Genomic DNA, 23,763 nt, shown 5'->3' on the forward strand with positions numbered 1-23,763 from the left:
TCTTACATGACTATATTTTTTTAATTTTTGCTGAAGGAGATTTCCTTATTTTTAAAGATATACACTCAATTTCTTATGAAGGTAGCATTTGTATTATGCAAATTAGCCAATTTAAATGTAAAAAATGATAGGTATTTTTATTGAGTAATCTGTGAAATTTAAATCAAATGTATATATATATATATATATCTCATATGTACATATATTCACTTACAACGTTTAAAATAAAACAAGTTCTAATCATTGTTGAGCCATCAAATCATTGTTTCTAAGTCTGGGAAATACATTTAATGTCTCTAAACGTCAAATTCTATAACACGAAAATAATTTTTCATGAAAATCATCCGGAGTACACGTGTTTGTGAGTGTGCTTGTGAGTAAGCATGTGCCACAAAGCTTGGGGTATCATGTTTTACTCTATATTTTCTTCTGATCCTCTGCACATTTTCCCACAAATAAAATACTTTGCATAGCAAAAGCATAACTGAAACTACCACAGAAATATTGAAATATTTAGGTGGGGTTTTGTATGAAGGACTCTGCCACTTGCCATAGCAATATGTTTATTTAGCTTTTAGCAATTAGTTCTTAGGGGCACTAATTGAATTGAATTGAATCTCGGTTTTACCCCTGCTGGCACTATCTGCTAGAACTTTTTACGTTTATGAGCTTCTGGGAAAAATATATGTCTACAGTTTTTTTTTTTTCTTTGTATATTGTGTTTGTAGTAAAGCACATTTTTTTATCCCCGCTGCATGCAGGATCTTAGTTCTCTGACCAGGGATCAAACTCACATCACCTGCGGTGGAAGTGCAGAGTCTTAACTGCTGGACCACCAGGGAAGTCCCAAGCACACTTTTAACATAGCTATCCTCTGGATAATGGATATTAGACTACTTTTACTCTGTTTGTTCTCTATCAGAAAGTTAGGTTCTCTTACTATTGCAACATAGGTTTTTAAAAGCATCTTGATTGAAATAGATTAATTTAAAATCCAGGTTGATGTAGAGAATGGACTTGAGGACACGGGGTGGGGGGGTAAGGGTAAGTTGGGACGAAGTGAGAGAGTGGCATGGACATATATACACTACCAAATGTAAAAGAGATAGCTAGTGAGAAACAGCCGCATAGCACAGGAAGATCAGCTCGGTGCTTTGTGACCACCTAGAGGAGTGGGAGGGAGGTGCAAGAGGGAAGAGATATGTGGATATCTGGATATGTATAGCTGACTCACTTTGTTATACAGCAGAAGCTAACACACCATTGTAAAGCAATTATACTCCAGTAAAGATGTTAAAAATAAATAAAATAAAATAAAATCCAGGTTGAAAAGCAGAGATGCAGTAAAATATCTTTTTAAAAACAGCGTCTTTATTTCTATAAAAATCCTTCCAGAAATTTAAATGGAAATGTGCTTGAACTATATATCTGAAGGGAATAGACAGCTTTATAATGCTGAATGTTCTGATCATTACACATAGGTGTTTCTCTAGTTATGTTGTTGTTATTTATTTCAGCAATCTGGAAGTTTTTAGTGCAGAGGTCTTGCAAATACTTTCATAAAATTATCTTTAAGGGTTTTGTGTTTTGTGTTGTTGAATCCTTTTTTAAAGGGCATTTGTTTTTAATCTCAATTTTAAAATTTGCATTGCTAGCATATGTACATACAATTGGCCTTTACATATTGATTTTGTATCCTGTCAACTTATTAAACCCCCTTATTAACTCATGTACCTTTTTTGTGAAGCCCATGGGATTTTTATACATAAACTATTCTGTAGTCTGTAAACAAAAACAACTTTATACTCCTTTCTAACGTGTATGGATTTTATTTCCTTTTCTTGCTTTAAAGCACTGGCTAGGATCTTAATATACAATATTAAATGGAAGTGATGAGAGCAAATACTTATTTTGTCCGCAATATTAGAGAAAAAGCACTCCATTTTTCACCATTAAGCATCATTTTAGCTGCAAGTATTTTGTATATGTTCTTTATCAGGATGAAGAAGTTTATTTCTCTTCCAAGTTGCTGAGGTTTTGGTTTTTTTGTCTTTTGTTTGTTTGTTATCATGAATAGGTATTGGTTTCTGTAAAATGCTCTTTTGCATCTGTTGTAATTATTCATTTTTTATAGTCTGTAATGCAGCAAATTATATTGATTTGTTTTTCAATATTAATTCAGCACCTTGCATTTCTGGGATAAAGCCCATTTAGTGATCATAAGTTATCTTTTTTACATATGCTGTATTCAGTTTGCTAATGTTGCTAAGGATCTTGTCATCTGTATTCATGGAGGATAATGTTTTATTACAATGCCTTAGTCTCTTTTTTGTGTCAGGATATTGGTAGTAATATAAATGAGTTATTTAATGTTCCCTCATATTCTATTTTGTAAATAATATGTTTAGAATTAGAATTATTTTTCTGCCTTCAGACTCTGTTTTAACCCTCACAGCAATTGCCTTTAGGCCATTAACAACTAAAAAACATAGTAGGCAAATTATTTCTGTAACACACATGAGTAAATGCACATGTGGGAAGACTTACAGTTCCCATTAGCCAGACTAGAGAGGCCTTATTACATAAGACACTGGGCAGAGTCCTTAAAAGCATTATGCTTTGAGAGGAGAGTTAAATTACTCTCAAGGTGAAGGTTGCTCTAGACATGGCATAACAAAGCTTAACAACAAGCCTTAACAGTATTAAATTGATCTAAAATAACTACAGGACATAAATTTTAATACTATTTAAAAGAATATTAAGACTCTGGTACTAATAATTGTAAACTTTACAACATACAAGAACTAATAAAAATTTACTAAGTTTGCACAGTAGCACAAAAGCTTGACCCATAACTGGGAGAAAATTCAATTAGTGAAAGAAATTTCTAAATGCAGAGATGTTCTTTTGAAAGCTATATAAACCTTATAAGTATGTACAAAATATAGAAAAAAATATGACCATAATAAGGATAGAAACATTAGGCATAAAACAAAAGACAAAATGGATCTTCTTGAAATGTAAAATATGCTACCTGAAATGAAAAAAAAAAAATACACAAGGTAAAATTAATAGATTAGGAACAGCAGAAGAAAGGATCAGTAAATTAAAGGCATAGAATTTTAAACTATCCAAAATAAAGTGCAGAAGGGAAAATGATTAGAAAAGGACATATTATCAGTAAACTGTAGAAAATATTGTGTTCTAATATCCATGGCAATTGCAAATTTGAGAAAAAAAAATGTAACTACCCAGATTTAAGAAGCTCAAAGAACTCCAAACAGAAAAAAAAAACACACAAAGATAATCAGATCAAGGCAGATAATAATCAAATTGTTGAACAAAACTGAGAGAGAAAAAATCTTGAAAGTAGGTGGAGATAGGGGAAAGAAACATACCATACATAGAGGAGAAATATATAAATAAGAACACATGTCTCATCGAAACCCTGTAATCCAAAAGACAATGGAATCACATATTTAATGAGCTGAAAGAAAAATTATCTACCTAGAATTTTATACCCAGTAAAAATATCTTTCTAAAATGAAAACAAAAGGAAGATATTTGCAACATGACCAACTGACAGAATTCACATCCAACAGATCTACCATATAAGAATTATTAGAGACAACTGTGGCAGAAAGAAAATGATACAAGATAAAAATTTAAGTCTACATAAATAAATGAAGAGCTACAAAACTCCTACATATAGGAATATATATGAGATAATTTTCCTCATTAAAATTTTTATTAAAAGGTAATTTACTATTTAAAGTAAAAATAAAATAATATATATTAAAATTTATAACATGTAGAAATAAAATATATAACAATTGCACAAAGAATGTGAAGGAACATATGCAACTATAATGTTGTAAGATTCTTACACTGCATGTATAACCTTGAAGTTAGACTGCAGTAAGAAAAGGATACATATTATAAACCCTAAAATAATTTTTTTAAAAGACATATAGTTAATGAGACAATAGTAGAGAAAAAACAAAATTGTAAATAAATAGCCAAGTAGTCCAAAGAAAACCATAAAAAGAGGAAGGAGAAGAAGAAAAAGAAAGAGGAGGTAGAGGAGGAGGGAGGAGAAGAAGAGGAAGAACAGACGGTACAGAGAGAAAGAAAATAGTAAGACTGTAGATTTAAACTTTTTGGATATCTGGATTTGTCTAGAGATTCTGGTTGAAGACACATAGTTGGAAGCCATTATTGTATGTAATTGAATCCATAATCATGGGTGAGATTACATAGAGTAAATCAATAATGTTGGAAAGGAACACAGGGTAAAACCAAGCCTTGATAACCACCAATATTAAATGGCTAGGTAGAAGTTGATGACTCTGCAAAAGCAACTGAAAATAATCAATAGTAGTAAGAAATACAGGAAGGTATGAGATTTCAGATGTAAATGGAAGAAACTGTTTCAGGAAGATGTTGAAAATAAACAATATTAAAACCATAATTACCAGAGTAATAATCATTAATCCATAATAATGATCATATACAATAGAATATGTTTATTTACAGTTGTATGTCATAACTGGCTTAAGAATATAAAAAGTGACTTTCAGATTCTACTTACCAATCCTTTCTATTATTTCTATAGCATAAGATATGTGAGCAAGAAATACAGTACTTAATAATATATGCCACTGGGATTTGTGATTGGTGTGGTAGGCAGCAAAAACTGACTAGCACACTGTCACTAGTTATTGTTATTGTATCAGATACACTTATTTTGCTACCCAAATAAAATCGTGTAAGAGGATTAGGGCTAGACTGTTTGAGCCATGGTGACAGTGCCTGTTCTGTTCCACATGTGTATTATCAGGGCATCAGAAATGATTCCAGAGTTGCCACAACTCTGTCTCACAGGAATTTTCATTTAGTATCAAGTCAACATTTACCTCTTGATAATCTGGGCTACTCGGCTACTCAAGCCAGCCCTTTTGACCTCTAATTTTGTACCATCAAGAAGTTTTTGTCATTTTCTTATGAAATCTAGTATTAGGCAATGTGTTTTTCTCCGATTCTGTTGCTTTATTGGTTGCATGTATACTTCCCACTGCACATTAATATAGTGTGATGGTTTCCAACTTTCCAACTTATGTCTAACTTATAAATCATAAGATCACTGCTATTAATGCCCTATTTAGAAGTAATATAACTAAAGCCTGTCAACATTAGCATTTGCACTTTTATCACTTATATTTCCCTCTCTCATGTGACCCTATGCATGTGTTGGGAGGAAAATGACAAATATAGGAGAAAATGGGTGCTAGAGTAAGCAAGGATGTGTCATTTAACCAATGAAAAACATGCATATTATTTCTTTTTATAAATGTCTTTTAAAAGACGATTGATTCAAATGCCATTTTATTGAAGAGTTGTATATATGAAACAAGATAAATTTTGCTATAAGAATTCATGCTCATAAATTTCACATTGTGGTTTATTTATTTTTCACAAATAAATGGATAGGATATATGAAATTATTAAGATCATGAGACATTATTAAGATCATGAAGAAAGGGAGAAGTGTAGAGGGTAGGTGAAACTCTTGTAATTTTAGGTTAGGTTAATCTAAGAAAGGTGATATTTTAATAAAGATTCAATAGAAGTAAGGGAAGAAAATATTTAAATATGTGGGGAAAGAGAATTCTAGAAAAAGGAAGAGCAAGCACAAATGATCTGAGTAGATGGCATGCCTGGTATGTTCAAAAATAGTAAGAAAGCCAGTGATTTTTGAACAGCATGAGAGGAAGAAAATAATAAAACAGTTCACTGGGTAAAGTAAATTTTTTTTGTAAGCTGACGAAGACTTCAGTCAATTTTTAGTCAGTTGACCAAACTTTAGTCAAGCTCCTCTGAGCCCTCTTCTGAACCAGGTTTCAAATTTGATCTTCTTTGTCTGTCCTTGTCCTTGCAGAATCCAGTTTTAGCAAAATCCTGCTAAACTAGGTTTAGAGAGGATCCTCCCACATTTAACTCCTAATCACAGTAAATATCTGATCATATTCCTCATCTCCCACCCTCCCCCAAGTGACAGCTGGTCACCCTGGCCTGCCTCCAGCAAGAACTGGGTTATATCAGTTTACCCTTGGTGCCCCCATGGGCCCCACAACCTGCTCCTCAACTGGAAATCCCCATTGTTCTTGTATTTGGAGTTGAGTCCCATCTCCCTCCCTTGCTGTGATGGTCTTGACACCTGTTGCAAATCTTTGAATAAAGTCTTCCTTAATGTTTTAATGTGTCAGAACATTGTTTTCTTTAACAGGGTCATTATCTATGTTAATATGTATATTGACTTCAAAAAACTAAAGATAACCTATGATAATCCAATAAAACCAATGCAAATTTATGGAGGAAAATGAAAAATATGATTTTTTAAAATAATAGAACTGCTTATGTTGGGTTATTTTGGGGCTCAGTAGCTATATCTCCCAGCATTTATTTTCCTTGACATTAGAAAGGTTTTTTTTAAAGTTGGAAAGCTAAGATATATATAGGTGACTATGTAACAATAACATTTAAAATATTTACCACTGAAGAAAACGAGTATTCACCCCTTGTATAAGGAAAGATACTGGATTAGATGTTGGTGGATTGTAAAATTCTAAGGATTGCTCCTAGGGGGAAAGTATCTGTTACAAAGGAAGTAATAAAATAAATCACAGTGGGGGTCTGATTGTCAAGATGGACTCAAATAGTGCAGTGAATGCTTCTCAAAGAGAGAAAAAAGTAATAAAACTCACCCCATTGCTGAGCAAGGGGAAATCTTACTGGCAGACGCTAGGAAGAAAAAAGTGCTGAACCTAAAGAGTGTGTTAAAAGGCCAAGCAAACAGAAAAAATATATGCATGGGTTACTGAATAAAGCAAGAAATAAGCATTCTACAAAAGCATTAATAAGGAGCAAAGCCTTTCATAGAATCAGTTGATAGAAACTGCAGGCAAAGACTGAGGATTTGTAGTGTATGAATTCCAAGCAATAAGAGTGCTAAAACATACCCCTACAATTTTAGCCCAGAACAGAATGGAATGAGTGGTGTGGAAAACACAGAAGGAACCCAGATTACACCACAGAGGAGATTACTTAGTTGTTTGGCTCCCCAGTTAGTGGAGTGCATTAGTTTGAGGAACTGGGAAGGCATAGCAGAATCCCAGTAGATAGCTTTGTATATGATGCAGTCAGGATTCTTGCACAATACAGCAACAGGATATAGGATACAGAAACAGTCCTCTGTGTATGTGAATGTTTAATTTTAGAGTTGGGACTGTCTTTAAAAATCTATTTGACTTTATTTAAAATCCTGAATTAAGGAGTCCCTCTTATTATTCTTACCAACAGTGTCCTGCTCAGAGTGATTTCTGCCTGGAAAAATAGTCAAAATTCTGGTTTCCAGAATAAGAGAGAAAAATAAGCTTTACTCCCTATCACCACTGATTTACTGTGCTTTTTATCCTACCCTGAAAACAACAGTTTTCAAAGGGGTCAATTGTTTTTAATTGTGTGCAGATATCCTGCTCAACTTCATCTCAATCTACTTATGAACCAGGTAACACATGGAATGATTAATTCAATTAAGTACTTTTATTATTGAATGTTTTTCATGACATATTCAATGAAAAGTTCTGTGGCTTATTATAAAAATTATTGAAGTCAATAACTTCTCTCTGCTTTTTTGAACTATTACTCTATAGAAAACTTTCAATTGTTCAGTGTGAAAATTATTTTTCCATTTTCTATTATGATAATTTATCAATGCAACCTGAAGGAAGTTAAAAGTGAGATGAAAATGTACACTTTGTACACGTGGCTTAGATCTTTTCCTGTTCTGATTTGTTATAAGAACTTGTGAGCATCCTCTGATACTCTGACACTTCTAGTGCATTAAGCCATGTGCCTTCCAAAATGGTGACTGGGAAAACCATATCAATTTTGAGTACAATTGTTTTCATTTATCTTGATAAAATTCTATGAAAAATATCTAGTTGTTTCTGCTATTACTGCTAGCTGTATATTCCTGCAAATTTTAACCCCAAAGCATTTTTATTTCCCTAAAAAGGGAATAGGTTTATAATCGTGGCTAGGGCTTCTCACCAACAACTCATCCCCTCCCAGAACCAAGGGCCTTAGGTGTTTAATTCCGTGACTTGATCCTCCTGTATACAAAGTCAGCTCACTTGAAGATTTTGGTACATATTTCCCTAAGACTGGGTCAAAGGGCAAATTAAAGGGGCTACTCAATATCAAGCTCTAAAGCATCTCTTTTTCATGGTGATTACTGAATTAATTCAAATGACTTCATAGTTCCGTGTTTAATCAAAATTAATGAATTCATCACCAGTGCACTGATTTATTTGTGTGATTAGAACTAAAAAGGTCATTCTCATCATTTTTCACCTCTTTTAATCTCGGTTTCTCTATTAAGGAGAGTAGATTTAATGCCTCTTGAAAAGAGATGTTTCTTTTCCTTGTATTGTGTGAATTAATTTAATTCTCTATTAATAGATTTCACTCAGCATTTCAATGAGCTTAAAAAGGATGTACTACAAGGGAGAGCCAATGTGTATCTATTTTTTCCAAAAGAATGTCCTGGGGAAGAGTTATATGTCCCTGTAGGGCTTAAGGAACACTTCTGTTATTGTATCTGACAGTGTTTAAGAATATCTCTTAAAGTGTCCATTTCCTTCCCCCTTTCCTCTCTCCACTGAGTCTGAATTTATAAAGGAAAGGGACTCTGTCTTAATTATTTTATATTCTCTGTATGTAGTGAATGACAGCACTTAGCAGTTGCTGAATTATATTTATTGACTAAATGGATGGAATGATTACATTACACAATTGGATTACAAACCAGTTTGTACTTTCCTTACACTACAACTGTTTTTCTCATTCCAGGAAACTACTACCTTCCTCAAGTCAGAGCTAGTATCACATAGAAGTGAAAGGGTAAAGAACAAGAAATGTGAAAAACCTGTGGTATTTCGTTAGAGAGATGAGGAGAAAACAGAAGTTAAAAAACATATGCAGGGTACCTTGTTTTATCAGTTTTCTATTGCTACTATAACCAATTACCACATTACTGACAGTTTAAGGCAACACAAATTTACATTCTTACAATTCTTGAGGTCAGAAGTCCAAAATGGGTCTCACTGCAATAAAATCATGCTGTTGACATGGCTGTGTTCCTTCTGGGTTCACTAGGAGAGAAAATGTTCTCTTGCCTTCTCTACCTTCTCAAAGCCACCCACTCTCCTTTGCTTGTCGTCCTCTTACTACATTTTCAAAGCCAGAAATTTTGGGCTGAATTCTTCTCATGTTGCCGTATGTCTGGGTTTCCACTTTGCTGCTTCCCTCTTCTACTTTTTTTAAGGGCCCCTGTGATTAGATTGGATTTATGAACTAGGATACTCTTCCCACCTCAATGTAATCACATCTGCAGAGTCCATTTTGCCATTTAATGGAACATATTCACATGTTCCAAGGATTAGGACATGGATATCTTCGAGGAGTCTTTATTTTGCCTGCAACATACCCTATTCCAGATTGTTACACAGTGGTTTCTCCACCAATGAAATAATCTTGAGACACATTCTTCTTTAAAATGCAAGGGAAGAAGGAAGTGTCATTTAGTGAGCACCAGCAATGTAGTAAGAAGTAGTCTGTTACTTTCCCATAAATTATCATAGGAAGTCATTACACACTAAATATATACTGAACACTTTCCATGTAACCACCTTTCATGGGTAAGGTACGGCACACAACATGTTTACCTAGACAGACGGGGCTCCCCTTCATGCATTTAACATTCTAGTGTATTTGATGTTAATAAAAACAAATGAACAAACAAAAATAAACAAGTTACTTGTTATTGAGAAATGTTTTACAAAGGGAATAGACATTTTGATTTATTACAAAGTAACAGATAAAGTAAGGTAAAGGATTACTTTAAGTATGATGGGAACATGTGAACAGTTTTGTATTAAGACTGAAAAATGACACTCATTCACAGGAAAATATATTATTACTCTCACTTTATAGTCAAAAAAGTAAGCACTTAATTGAATAATTTGTGCTAGGTCAGAAAGCTACTATAATGACAAAGTTGGAATTTAAGCCTGGATTTTTTGACTGAAAAGTAAAATTTATGTTTCATGAAACCTAATCGGCATTAGGTTGTGGCTACTTTAATGTACAGCAGTAGTTCCCAACCAGGGGCAGGGTAGGGGGATAAGAATTTACATTCCTTCTTCCCTGAGGATATTTGGCAATGTGTGTGGGCATTACTGATTGTCACAACTTGGGTAGAGGTGCTAATAGCATTTAGTTGGTCAAGGCCAGGGATGCTGTTAAACATTCTACAGACACAGAAGAGCCTCTGCCCCAACAACAAAGAATTATCCACCCCCAAAATGTCAGTGGTATTGAGGTTGAAATAGTATGACCTATGTAGATGTGCTGAACAATGGAAACTTTAAGAAAACTGACATATAGTCACTCTAGAATTGTAGAAATGAAATTAGATAATCCATGAAAAGCATATGTAAAGTTAGGTATCTCATGAATAAAAGTAGTGATAACAAGCGCAATGACAATGATGATGATAATGATGATGATGATGATGATGAATAGTTATATACATAGGAAGAAAATTTGACAGTGAAGAGAAGAGCATGATTTGACAGAAGGCTATGCTCACAGACTCTGGGTAGGTCTGATTTCAGCTGACACATATGACTCGGCTGTCAAATTTTATTGCTCCTGGAAAGCCCAAAGACCAATGTCAGTCTAAATTAAATACTTGTCTCATTCTGTATCCAGAGACCCCAAAGCTTTTTTTTCTCAGATCACTGAAAAACAGACCATCATGGCTGGAGCTATTCTTATTAACAATCTCGACTGGTGTTGAAAAATTTGGTGAAATTTATTGTTAAAGAATAGTCTTTCACAGTGCAATTGATGAGGAAGATGTTAATATCTAACATTTACATTGTGCTTTACAGTTCTATATATTTATATATATAATTTCATTTGACCCCACTCAATCCTGTAAATTATTTGTATCAGTCCTTTTCTTCACTCTTTCCATATTATGCATGATAAATCTAAATCTAAATTTATGTGTCTTTTTACTATTTCTTAAGATATTATAGTTTCAGTAAAAATCTGAAATGTCAGATCCTTGACGACAGGTTTCTTTGTAACTATTCTAAATTTCTTTTTGGTAGCACAATGACAATAGTCTGCATTTTATTTGAGAACATTTTATCTATAATTATCTGCTGCCTAAATACTATTTTTTAGTAAACATATATATATATATGTAGAAGTATAACACATCCACAGAAAAGAGCAAAAAGCATAAGTAAACAAATAAAAAGATTTTCATAAAGTAACACATAGATTAACCTTTAACAATCAAGAGAAAGAATACTATTACTCCCCTAGAATCTCCCATTTGCTCCCTACTAGTCATTGTCCCCAAGGCTTATCATTTTATTGGGAAAATGTTATACACATTAAAATTCATTGTCTTAATTGCCCAATTCCATGAGATCCAACCATTTTATATACAAGTGTAATGGTGTAATCAATACCCAAACAAGATATGGAACATTTCCATCACATCACAAAGTACTCTCACACTCCTTTTCAGTCCTTGTTCAGGAAATCATTTTTTAATTTATATTATCATAGTTTTTTTCTTGCTCTTTTACTTTATATAAATAAAATAACAATGTATGTTTTGTGTGCATATATGTATGTAAGAGGGTGGCTTCTTTTACTCAACATATTATTTTTTCTCATTTTTTACTTTAATTTCTTTCTTTTTTATTGAAGTATAGTTGATTTTGAGTTTCACCAGCTTTGCTTCAAGAGTAATTCATTTGTTCCACTTCCGAAATCCATCGTAGGACATAACACAATTTATTTTTTATCCAGGCTCTACTGCATGAACATTTGGTTTATTTTCAGTTTTAGACTATTATAAAAAAGGTTGCTATAGGGACTTCCCTCGTGGCACAGTGGTTAAGAATCCGCCTGCCAATGCAGGGGACATGTGTTCAAACCCTGGTCCGGGAAGATCCCACGTGCCGCAGAGCAACTAAGCCTGTGCCCCACAACTACTGAGCCCGTGTGCCACAACTACTGAAGCCCACGCCCTGGAGCCTGTGCTCTACAACAAGAGAAGCCACCGCAATGAGAAAGAAGCCTGCACACCGCAATGAAGAGTAGTCCCCGCTCAACGCAAATAGAGAAAGCCCGTGCACAGCAACAAAAAAAAAACCCAACGCGGCCAAAAATAAATAAAATTAAAAAAAAAAAAAGGTTGCTATAAATATTCTTGTAATCTTTTAATGATCATATACATTTGTGTATCTTAAATATCTAGTAGTTGCTATGCCATAATAGTGGAGGTACACCAAAGCTGCTAGGAGAATTTAGCAATAATTATAATCTTTCGGATCTAAAGAAAGTTTAGTGAAGAAGTAAACATAATTACTTTATGGTGTGTCATAAGCAAAGTTGTAATTAAAAAAATAATAGGTTTTTTTTTTTTTTAACTCACAGTAATCCTTATCCCAGATACTGGGAATTTTATAAATTAGGAGTATGGAGTTTTGGGAATGACAGAATACAGACTGTCACTGTTTCTCTTTTATTAAAATGTGGATGAAAAATGAACATTTCTTAATTATCTCCTAGGTAACATAACTAGGATAGACATTTCAAAAGCTGATTTAAATATATCAGAAACAGCTCTATCATTCTATAATATCTCTACAGAGTAAAAGAGATATATAGGGTATATCAGTTTCCTATTGCTGCAGTAACAAATTACCACAAGCTTACTGACTTAAAAGAACATAAATTTATTATCTTACAGTTCTATAGATCAGAAGTCTGTCACATCCCTTGTTTCCATGCTGTTTTCATCCCATGGTTGCAGTACTTGTCTATTTAATGTCAAAATTGGTCAAGAGTGCCAAGAAATTCTGATGGATCACCTGCTTGCCAAATTTAGGCTTATCTGTCACCATTTTATATGAGGGGTCTTATGGTCTCCTAATGATCAGGGTAAATTACCCCTTCTGAGGAAGGGACTCCTTTCCTTGCTTTTTGGCTTTTGGTATTAGAAGCCTATAGTGACCAACTGGTAGCTAGAGTTCAAAGTTTAAGTAACTAGCTATTTCCCCTAGTAGTAGTCCTTCCCTTCTAAGGACTAGGACCTCTAAACTATACAGATTGATAATTTTTGACATATGCATATACCTGTGAATCCAACACCATAAGCAATATAATAAATATATACATCACCCCAAAAGTTTTTTTTAGTCCTTTATGCAAATCAACGCCCCCCCCCAACCACCACACCCAATTTCCATGATGCCAATGAATTGCTTTTTGTCACTATAAAGCCAGCTTGCAATTTTTTGAATTTTAAGTGAATGGACTCTTTCACGAAGATAATATATGGGGTGAAGGAATTATTGTATATCTTGATTATAATGGAGGATACAGAATTCAGGCACTTGTCAAAACTCATAGAAACATACATCTAAAAGGGGTGAATTTTATTGTATGTAAATTATACCTGGAGAAGACTAACTGTTAAAAAGATTAAATATGTAATGAATTTTAGAAGCATTTCTAATTTAGCTGAAGGTTGTACTGCAAAAAAGTGGTGGATTTGGGGATCCATCTCAGCTAGTCTAACTACAGAGCTTAGTTTCAAACCATTAATTGCAATACACACTTATTTTAATATAATAAAATATTACTTTAATGTGCTAATTTTCAAAATTCACTCATTAATTTCAGAAATCAGAAATTTCCAGACTTCTAAGATGTATATCTTTGTAGCAGTGATGTCCTTTGAAACTCAAATAAAAGTTTATACCTCATAAACATAAGGACTCTGCCAGGGGACTTTCTTGACTCTTTCTTCTTATTCCTCCACTTCACCAAAGACGTAAACAACAGCAGTTATAAATAGTAGTTTAAAAAGCCAGAGGTAGAGAATGGACTTGAGGACATGGGGAGGGGGAAGTGTAAGCTGGGACGAAGTGAAAGAGTAGCATGGACATATATACACTACCAAATGTAAAACAGATAGCTAGTGGGAAGCAGCTGCATAGCACAGGGAAATCAGCCCGGTGCTTCGTGACCACCTAGAGGGGTGGGATAGGGAGGGTGGGAGGGAGGCACAAGAGGAAGGGGATATGGGGATATATGTATACATATAGCTGATTCACTCTGTTATACAGCAGAAACTAACACAACATTGTAAAGCAATTACACTCCAATAAAGATGTTAAAAAAATTATGTTTGGATGATTATTCTTCCATGTCACCTTACATCAGAGACTATAATTCAGATAAACAAAAAACATACAATCACAGAATATAGGCACTTAATGGAATTCCAGAGATTATTAATCTAATGCCTCTAGTTGGCATTTAAAAAATCAAAGTCCACAGTTACATGACTTGTATGATGTGACACAGGTACTTAGTTGAGGAAAAGTCAGAACTCGATTCCAAGTTCTCTAATTCAGACCAGTACTCTCTCTTCACTCGTACATAATAATCTTGGTGCTGGAAATTGTGCTATTCAGAGTACTTGAGAAGAGACAGAATGGTATTTGTAAGTAAACCATAAAGTTAATCTATCTGAAGGGTTCTTATCTATATTAATTTCTATATTTACCTTAAAAGAAATATATCATAGTTGAATTATGAGAAGTTTGGCAGAAGAAGTAGAATATTGAAAGAATTATCTGAGTCAGCCCTGATAAGGGAATTAGAAACTTTGACAGAATCATGCTCATGCTATGGAATATTGGGCAAATCACTTAACTTCATTTCTGCTGTAGAATAAAATTCCATTTATATATCATTGGACAGGGAAAAGATATGAGATTTCATTACTAAACTCATGTGAAATGGCAGAAGCACTCATTTATTGTCTCTTTCTGAATGGTGAGACTGCTTCTTATATATTAGTTTCTTATCTGTTTTAGTACCTTGAAGGATGTTGTCATTAGATTAGAAGTTTAGATACATTTTATGGCCATTTACTGAGTATGCCATGTGCATTAAATCTTATTTTACAAAAAGCAACAATGTTTCCATGTTGTTAAATGATGGTTTTCAAAGTAAGTTTGACATTAGTTATTATAGTTATACTAACTTCCTTTCTCGTACCAGAGTAGGAAGTGAAAAGTGTATGATTTCTGAAATTTTAGAAGACTGAGCTTTACATTAAAATAAAAGAAGTAAATAATAGCATTGGGTAGGGAGACTATTTAAAGTTTAAGTGCACACCTTAATTATATTCTTATTGTTGATGTAACTTTAGTTTATGTTATCTTATAAATCACAGATTGGTGTTATTTTGAGAAAGCGTCAACTGTAGAGTACAAAAATATGAATAATTTTTTGCAATTTAAATTATTTTTCTGTAACAGCAAAAAGAAAAATAGATGAATAGTGCCAATTATGGGACTGAATTATGTCCACCAAAGAGATATGTTGAAGTCCTAACCCCTCAGAAACTCAGAAAGTGATTTTATTTGGAAACAAGATTACTACAGATGTAATTAGTTAAAATAAAGTCATATTGGCGTAGGGTGGGCCCTTAATCCAACAGAACTGTAGTCCTTCTAAAAAGAAGAGAAGAGACACAGAGAGAGAGACACATAAGGAGAGAACACTAGGTGACAATGAAAGCAGAGACTGAAGTATGCAAGCCAAGGAGCCAAGGATTGTTGGCAAACCACAAGAGGCTAAGAAAAGACAAGGAAGGATACTCCCCTACAGTTTTCTGAGGGAGCATTGCCCCGCCAACACCTTGATTTTTGGACTTGTAGCCTCCAGAACTGTGAGACAATACATTTCTGTTCTTTTGAGCCATCCAGTTTGTGGTACCTTATAAGGCAGTCCTTGGAAACGAATACCATTTAGTTTGTGCCATTTTTCTTATTCATCAAGACAGATCTAGAGAGTTATATGTAAGAGATAGATGATACCCAATTTTCTAAGTAATTGAGATTTAGAAAATGTATTTTGCATGCATGTAATGCTCATTTAAAAATATTTTTCCATTTATTATAATGCTTTGGCATCTTGGAGTCTTGTAGACCCAGGGGAGGCCCTGTTCCTCCCAGAGTTAGCTAATTCCTAAAGATAGCACCTTGCCTAAAAGCATGCCTTTGATATGCAAACCAAGCATTATCCAGAGTCCAAAATGGCCAACCACCTCCTTTTACAACTACCTCACATACGACAATATTCCTGATACCCCCAAATTCCACCAAATCACCCCAGGGTGAGGTACCAGACAAGGAGTCTGCCCCTAATATCAGAGGCAATGGAAATTATTCAATGTATTCCATCCTAAACTTACTCGGAATATCTACCCTGCCTTGCCCATTCTTTGCAGGGAAAATCACAACAAAGGATCAGGGCCTGGCTTTTCCCTTCTCCCTTCTTATCAACCCATGTGCTTCCACAGGTAGTTCTACATGCTGTGATGTACCCTCTTTTGGGGGGAACTGTAAATAATAAGCTATTCTTTCAAGGCAGTTGTCTCTGTCATCTTGCCATTCCTGATTAAATAAAAATCCCAGATACATTTTAATTCATACATTCACTTTACTGCCATAAATGAACATGTTTGGCATTATATTACATTACCTTGGGGGAGAAAAAAGGAGAAAATGCTGAATAACAACACATACTTTACCTATACTTACATTTTTGCACAAAATTCTATCAACAAGAAGGGCATATTCTATTACATTGTAAGCATTTCTAGGCTACAAAATAGAACCTTAGTATTTTTTTGTATGAACTTTGCTGTTAAAAAATAGTGTGGCCTTGAATAAATCAATTAAATATCTGTCATTTTCCTCTTTTGTCTAACCAGCATAATGACATTTGTCCTCCCTACCTGACAGGATTTCTATGAATAATATTGTCTCACACATTTACTTAAGTCTACAAATATGGCAGTCAACTTGCTAGTGCACTAGACCAGTTACAAAGATGAATGAAACTTGGCATTCACCATTGAAGAAAATGAAAATTACATGTATATGTACCTTGGAGAGTTAAAAGAGTTATAAATATTTAAAGTGTCTTTCATCATCACCATTTTTATTACCTATATATTAAAATTCTGATAGAATTAACTGCATCAGTAAAGCCTATAATATAGGATATAAAACATGAAGGATAAGTATAATTGACCAGCAATTCCATACAGAAATATTTCCCAGGAATACAGAAAGCACTGCGTTAAATCCAAGCAATGAGTGAAGGGAGAAAAATGAGGACATTATGTGCCTAAAAGAATATGTATTTGCGTGGGTACATGTCAATCCCAAACTCCCTAACTATCCCTTCCCCCCGCCCTTCCCCCTTGGTAACCATAGTTTGTTCTCTAAGTCTGTGAGTCTGTTTCTGTTTTGTAAATAAGTTAATTTGTATCATTTCTTTTTAGATTCCACATAAAAAGTTAACAACAAAAAAAAGAATATGTATTGGGAGACAAGGGATTAAAGGCCCCAATATGCAACCTTGAATAGTACACCATACTGCTTGTTTCCAGATCTGATTAGCTCTAGACTAGATAGTAGTGTGTAAGAAGAACCTTTCTCAGAATCTCTCAAATTTATAGCATCTGCATTCTCTGCATAAAAGGATGTCCCCACTCATCACAGTGCAAAGTGAAGTTTTCTTTCTTTGTGCATTCCTATTTTGTTTTTTTCCTAAACAAGGGAATGTTCTCTCCTCTCACACATAAATGGTAGGTATTGCAAAATGATAGTGTGTGTGTGTGTGTGTGTGTGTGTGTGTGTGTGTATAATTATATGTAGTCACAAAATATGTGCATTAAAACATTAAATATTGTTAAAATAATATTTAGAAATAATTTATAGGTTGTATAAAGCTTATTTGTAATATAAGCTACAAATTATTTTATGATATTCTCAGGGATATATTATAACCACATAGTAAAAAGAGATTTAAATCATTAGTAACAGTGATTTTCTTTTGTGAGATGAAGGATGATTATTATTTTCCCCAATATACAGAGTTTTCATTCTGAGTTATGACTTTTGCCCTGGAAAACATAATATTTGCAAAGTAAATCTATTTATTAAATTGACCTATTCCAAATCATTTTATATAGCAGGGCAATAGCCTTAAAAACGTGTCTTAATTTTTTTTTTTTTTTTTTACTTATTTCCCCCAAATTGTATTTTGTCTTGGGCATTTAAAAATGAACTGGGTAGAATGTACTTTAGGATATTAGGATAAATAGAAAATCCTTTGCTTAGTAAGCTATATTTTAAAAACAGAAGAAAATGTGCAAGGAAAGTTATTTAGGCATATCCTTCTTGAAGCCTTCGCTTCATGTAACTGAGCTTTCAGCAGTATATTAAACCTGAATTTTTGAAGCTTCTACAATTTGATTATAGCTAAGATGAGTGATATTTGCCCAAATAAAGTTTGACTTGATCCTTCTGGCCCATAATGCTGCAGATTTATTTCTAAGATTTAATCTGTCCTAAATTTTAGGAAACAAAATTAAGTTAATTTTTAGGATCTAGTCACTTATTTCAAATCTTAATATCAGTTTTCCTGTTTTGGGAGCTATAACTCTATAATTCATTTAAGAAATTATTACACATTTTTATATACCTTCATTCGTAACAAGTTTCTTGTCTTAAATTTTCTATGTATAATCTAAAAGCAGATACTCTAATTTCAGAATCTGTCTTCAAGTTAACTCATCCTTTTAATATAATTTTTCAGCATTGCAGTATTTTCCATAAATACTTAAAATCTTGAATCTTCTAATATGAAGAATGTTTTCTCTACTTTTAAGAATTAGAGAAGAATCTTAATTACATTTAAGAAACATATAGAAACCCCAAAATGCATCACAACAAAATGGATCATTAATTGCATATCCCTTTAGACAAAAGTCACTTATTTAATATTACCTTATTGTACGTTAATTTAGTGTAATATCATTTTTAAAAGTTAAATGAAAATTGGACATTAGGCATCAATCATATTTCATATTGAAATTTTCCAATCTCCCTCCCCAGGGGATCAGAAAATGATGTGGGCTGAGAAAGGAGTTCTAATAATATCTTAGGAATTTGGTCAGACAAGGCAGTGATTCACTTTCTGCCAGAGGCAGGTCTAGAATTTCTTTATTGCTTTATTGAGTGGGGATGGAAGAAGGCTTTAGGGAAGCAATGTGGTTGGGGATGCAGCTAGGGCACATGTCTTGAAGATGCAGTCCCAAACCACTTCAAATGAGAATAAGATTTTCATGAGTTTTTTAAAATGGCATAGAGTACTAATAACTCGGGGGCTTAGAGACACACCTGACCGACCACAAGCCACCTGTTGAGTGTTACCTACTCTCTCCCAGAGTCTTAGAGAATGGATCCTGAGAACAATCAAAAAAGGCTACCTATTTTCTAGTTTAATAGAAATAACAGTCTCATGCTAGATTATCTCTTATGCACAGGGCTGAATAAGAAAAGAAAAACAAAATACTCTGCAAAATTGGCAAGCAACAATGGGAAGGTATAATGCCCTTGACAGAAAGGTAACATATAAAGGTCTTCCTGAGACAGAGTTTGTATGTTTGGTTATAATTTTCCCCCACTTCGGCAGTGGCATAGTCTTAGGTTATAGAATTATGAGTAAGAGGGTATGATATCCTATTCATTCATTTATTTATTCAATCAACAACATATTACTGAATGCCTTATGCCCCCTTCTATATAATGAAAATACAATAAGGACAGTAATGATTCCTCACTGTAATTATTTTGCTGTGGAATGTGGCAGAGAGGAAACTATAAAGAATGTATTACCACATAAGTGTTGTGACCAGTTTAAGTACAAGAGGCTCTGGGAACACACAGGGGGAGCAAGTCCTGATCCAATCCTGGGAATTATACATCTTTCTTCTGCTTAAACAACATGTGATTAAAACTAACTTCAAATCTAGATGATTCAAATTATTGCTTTTTAAATATTGTTAATATTCACTGTGATAACTAGTTATGTTGTAGATAATTAGTGTTAGTAAACAAGAACAGGAAATTTTGACCTTAACAAAATGATTTTGGCAAAATAAAGTCTGAAGTCTCACTTATAGACAGTAAGAATTCCTCATCTGCATAAGAATATTTAATGATCCAAGAACCTCAACAAACTGCAAAGAAAAATAAATAAAAATAATTCTACATATAGGTACATCTTTTTCACACTGCTTAAAACCAATAACAGAAAAACTATTGGAAGCAATCAGAGTAAAAAGAGACAATATATAAGCTTTTAATCAGAAATAGTGGAGGCCAAAATACCATAATAAGACATTTTTAAAGTGCTGAAAAAAAAGCCACCCAGAATTCTATACCCAGTAAAAATACACTGTAAAAGTGATTTTTAAATAAAGACATTATCACATTAGATAAGTGAGATAGATAATTGGTAACCAACAGAACTTCATTACAAGATACTCTGAAGAAATGAGATAAAATGAAATACCAGATCTAAGAAAGAAAAGAAAGGCACCAGATGTGGTATGTGAAGTAGTTTTTTTTTTAAAAAAAGGTTTTTTAAATAGTTCTTTACTCATAAATTTGATACAAGTTCACAACATTTACTATACATTGCCAAATAAATCTGCAATGTAAAATAAAATTAAAAAAAAATGCCACAGGTGCAGCTGTCAATCTGCTAGCCATAAGGATATTAAAGAAGTCAATAATGTATTCAAGATTTATCCTTAGGTTTAAGCAAATTTAATACTTTAAAGAATTCTGCCTTTGTCACTTGTTATCTGCGCAACTGGCAATCAGAACTTTATACAAATATAACCAAATGAACAAGAGTGTCAGAGAATCTTTTTCTACTGTACTCTTAACCAAAATAAAATAAAAATAAATTAAAAACACACAATAACACAGAAGTGCCAAGTCTCTCAGTTGTGGTTATAAAGTTAAGAACTGAATCTTAAAGCAAATGCATAAGAAATACTTTTGAACTTTGGTTTGTACAGAAACAAATGTGCTTCTATAGTTCTTTTCAAAAGTGCTTAATAAAGTGTTTACTTTAAATCAAACTTGGGTGTTTTTCCTCACATCATTTCTTTAAAAAATAATTAAATTTTAATTAAAAATAATAGCATTATAAAATGAGCATTATTATATGACTATAATAGCAAGAAAAGTATGAGAGGAAATGGAATTATAGTCATGTTTGTGCTACAAATGTGAAGATATTAGTATAAAGTGGTAAATAAGAAGAGTAATTTCTTAATTGAAGTGAGATGTGGGATAAAATAGTACACTATTAATTCTAAGTGGATTCAAATAAGTTAAAAATGCATCATGTAATACCTGGAGTATTCAAGGAAAAAGACAGACAGATGATAGATAGATAGATAGGATAGATAGAGATAAAAGATTAATATAGGGAATTCACTGTAATATTGAATGAAAAAAAATAAGCAAAAAGAAGTCAAGAAGGGGCTTCCCTGGTGGCGCAGTGGTTGAGAGTCCGCCTGCCGATGCAGGGGACACGGGTTCATGCTCCGGTCCGGGAAGATCCCACGTGCGGCAGAGCGGCTGGGCCCGTGAGCCATGGCCGCTGAGCCTGCGCGTCTGGAGCCTGTGCTCCGCAACGGGAGAGGCCACAGCAGTGAGAGGCCCGTATACCGCAAAAAAAAAAAAAAAAAAAAAAAAGAAGTCAGGAAGGTAGAAACAGAAACAAAAGCCAAACAGTCAAATGAAAAATCAACGGTAAGATACAATTATAGAACTTACATTACAAATGGACTAAATTCTCCAATAAAAAGGCCAAGAGTATGAGACTACACATAAAAGCAAGTACCTACTATAAGCTTTGTACAAGAGATGCGAAAAAGAAAAATATATATACCAGGCATTTGATAGAAATGGCAAAACAGATTTTACTTGATCTGTTGCAGTACAGGAGAAAGACTTCAGTATAGAACTGAGTTCATCTCTGAATACAGCAAAGATAGCTGAAGATTTATAGCCAGTGAGCAGAGCAAGGGGGTCAGTTGAAGGAAAATTACTAATAAGTTATATCAAGGGTAGAAAGATTCTTGATAAACTGGCTTAACAGGATTATAGCTAAAGGAAGGCAAAGACTTAGATATCAATGGAGGATGAGAATTTAATCAAATAGCAAGGGTGAGAAGATTCCTGCTAAAGTGATTTAGCTGATTCTTTTTTTTTTTTTTTTTTGGTACGCAGGCCTCTCACTGCTGTGGCCTCTCCCGTTGCGGAGCACAGGCTCCGGACGCGCAGGCTCAGCAGCCATGGCTCACAGGCCCAGCCGCTCCGCGGCATGTGGGATCTTCCCAGACCGGGGCACGAACCCGTGTCCCCTGCATCGGCAGGCGGACTCTCAACCACTGCGCCACCAGGGAAGCCCTAGCTGGATTCTTTGTTAAAACTGGACAGGTTAAGGGCAGGACAGCTGCCAAAGCTGAGGCCTAGTGAAGAAGAGGGCTCAGAGGATCCTGGCTAAAGTTTAGCCAAGAAGGGAGTCTTTGTCATTTGTACTTTAAAATGTAAAAGCAAAAATAGGATAAAATGAAAAGATATAAAATGTAAACAAAAGACACATGTATGTTTATGTTACTATAGTAAAGTGATAAAAAGTAGACTTTGAGAAATAATGAAAAATACATCCATCCATCAGGAAGGCATAATTGGACAAGAGATTCAAAATTGAGAATAGGAAAAAGAAAAAAAACCTCATGGTCTGAGATTTTAACATCTATTTAAGAGTAAGTAATAAAACAGGTAAACAGGGCTTCCCTGGTGGCGCAGTGGTTGAGAGTCTGCCTGCCGATGCAGGGGACACGGGTTCATGCCCTGGTCTGGGAAGATCCCACATGCCGCGGAGCGGCTGGGCCCGTGAGCCATGGCTGCTGAGCCTGCGCGTCCGGAGCCTGTGCTCCGCAACGGGAGAGGCCACAACAGTGAGAGGCCCGCGTACCGCAAAAAAAACCAAACAAACAAAAAAAAAAAACAAAAAAAACAGGTAGACAAAATTCAGTAAGGCTATAGAACATCTGATCAATATTATCAACCAGATTGACGGACTTAATGTGCTACCTACAGACATTATATATAATGAGAGGTGAAGAAATCAATGCAATAAAAAACAGTTATAAAGGAAATGATGGCCATTCTGACCGGGGTGAGGTGATACCTCATTGTGGTTTTGATTTGCATTTCTCTAATGATTAGTGATGTTGAGCATCCTTTCATGTGTTTGCTGGCCATCTGTATATCTTCTTTGGAGAAATGTCTATTTAGGTCTTCTGCCCATTTTTGGAATGGGTTTTTTTTTTTTTTTTTTAATTTTTTTTTTGCAGTACACGGGCCTCTCACTGTTGTGGCCTCTCCCGTTGCGGAGCACAGGCTCTGGACGCGCAGGCTCAGCGGCCATGGCTCACGGGCCTAGCCGCTCCACGGCATGTGGGATCTTCCCAGACCGGGGCACGAACCCGTGTCCCCTGCATCGGCAGGCGGACTCTCAACCACTGCGCCACTAGGGAAGCCCCGTTGTTTTTTTGATATTGAGCTGCATGAGCTGCTTGTGTATTTTGGAGATTAATCCTTTGCCTGTTGCTTCATTTGCAAGTATTTTTTCCCATTCTGAGGG

This window comes from Grampus griseus (assembly GCF_964374135.1).
Source record: "Grampus griseus genome assembly, chromosome: 4".
In the NCBI taxonomy this organism is placed as follows: Eukaryota; Metazoa; Chordata; class Mammalia; order Artiodactyla; family Delphinidae; genus Grampus; species Grampus griseus.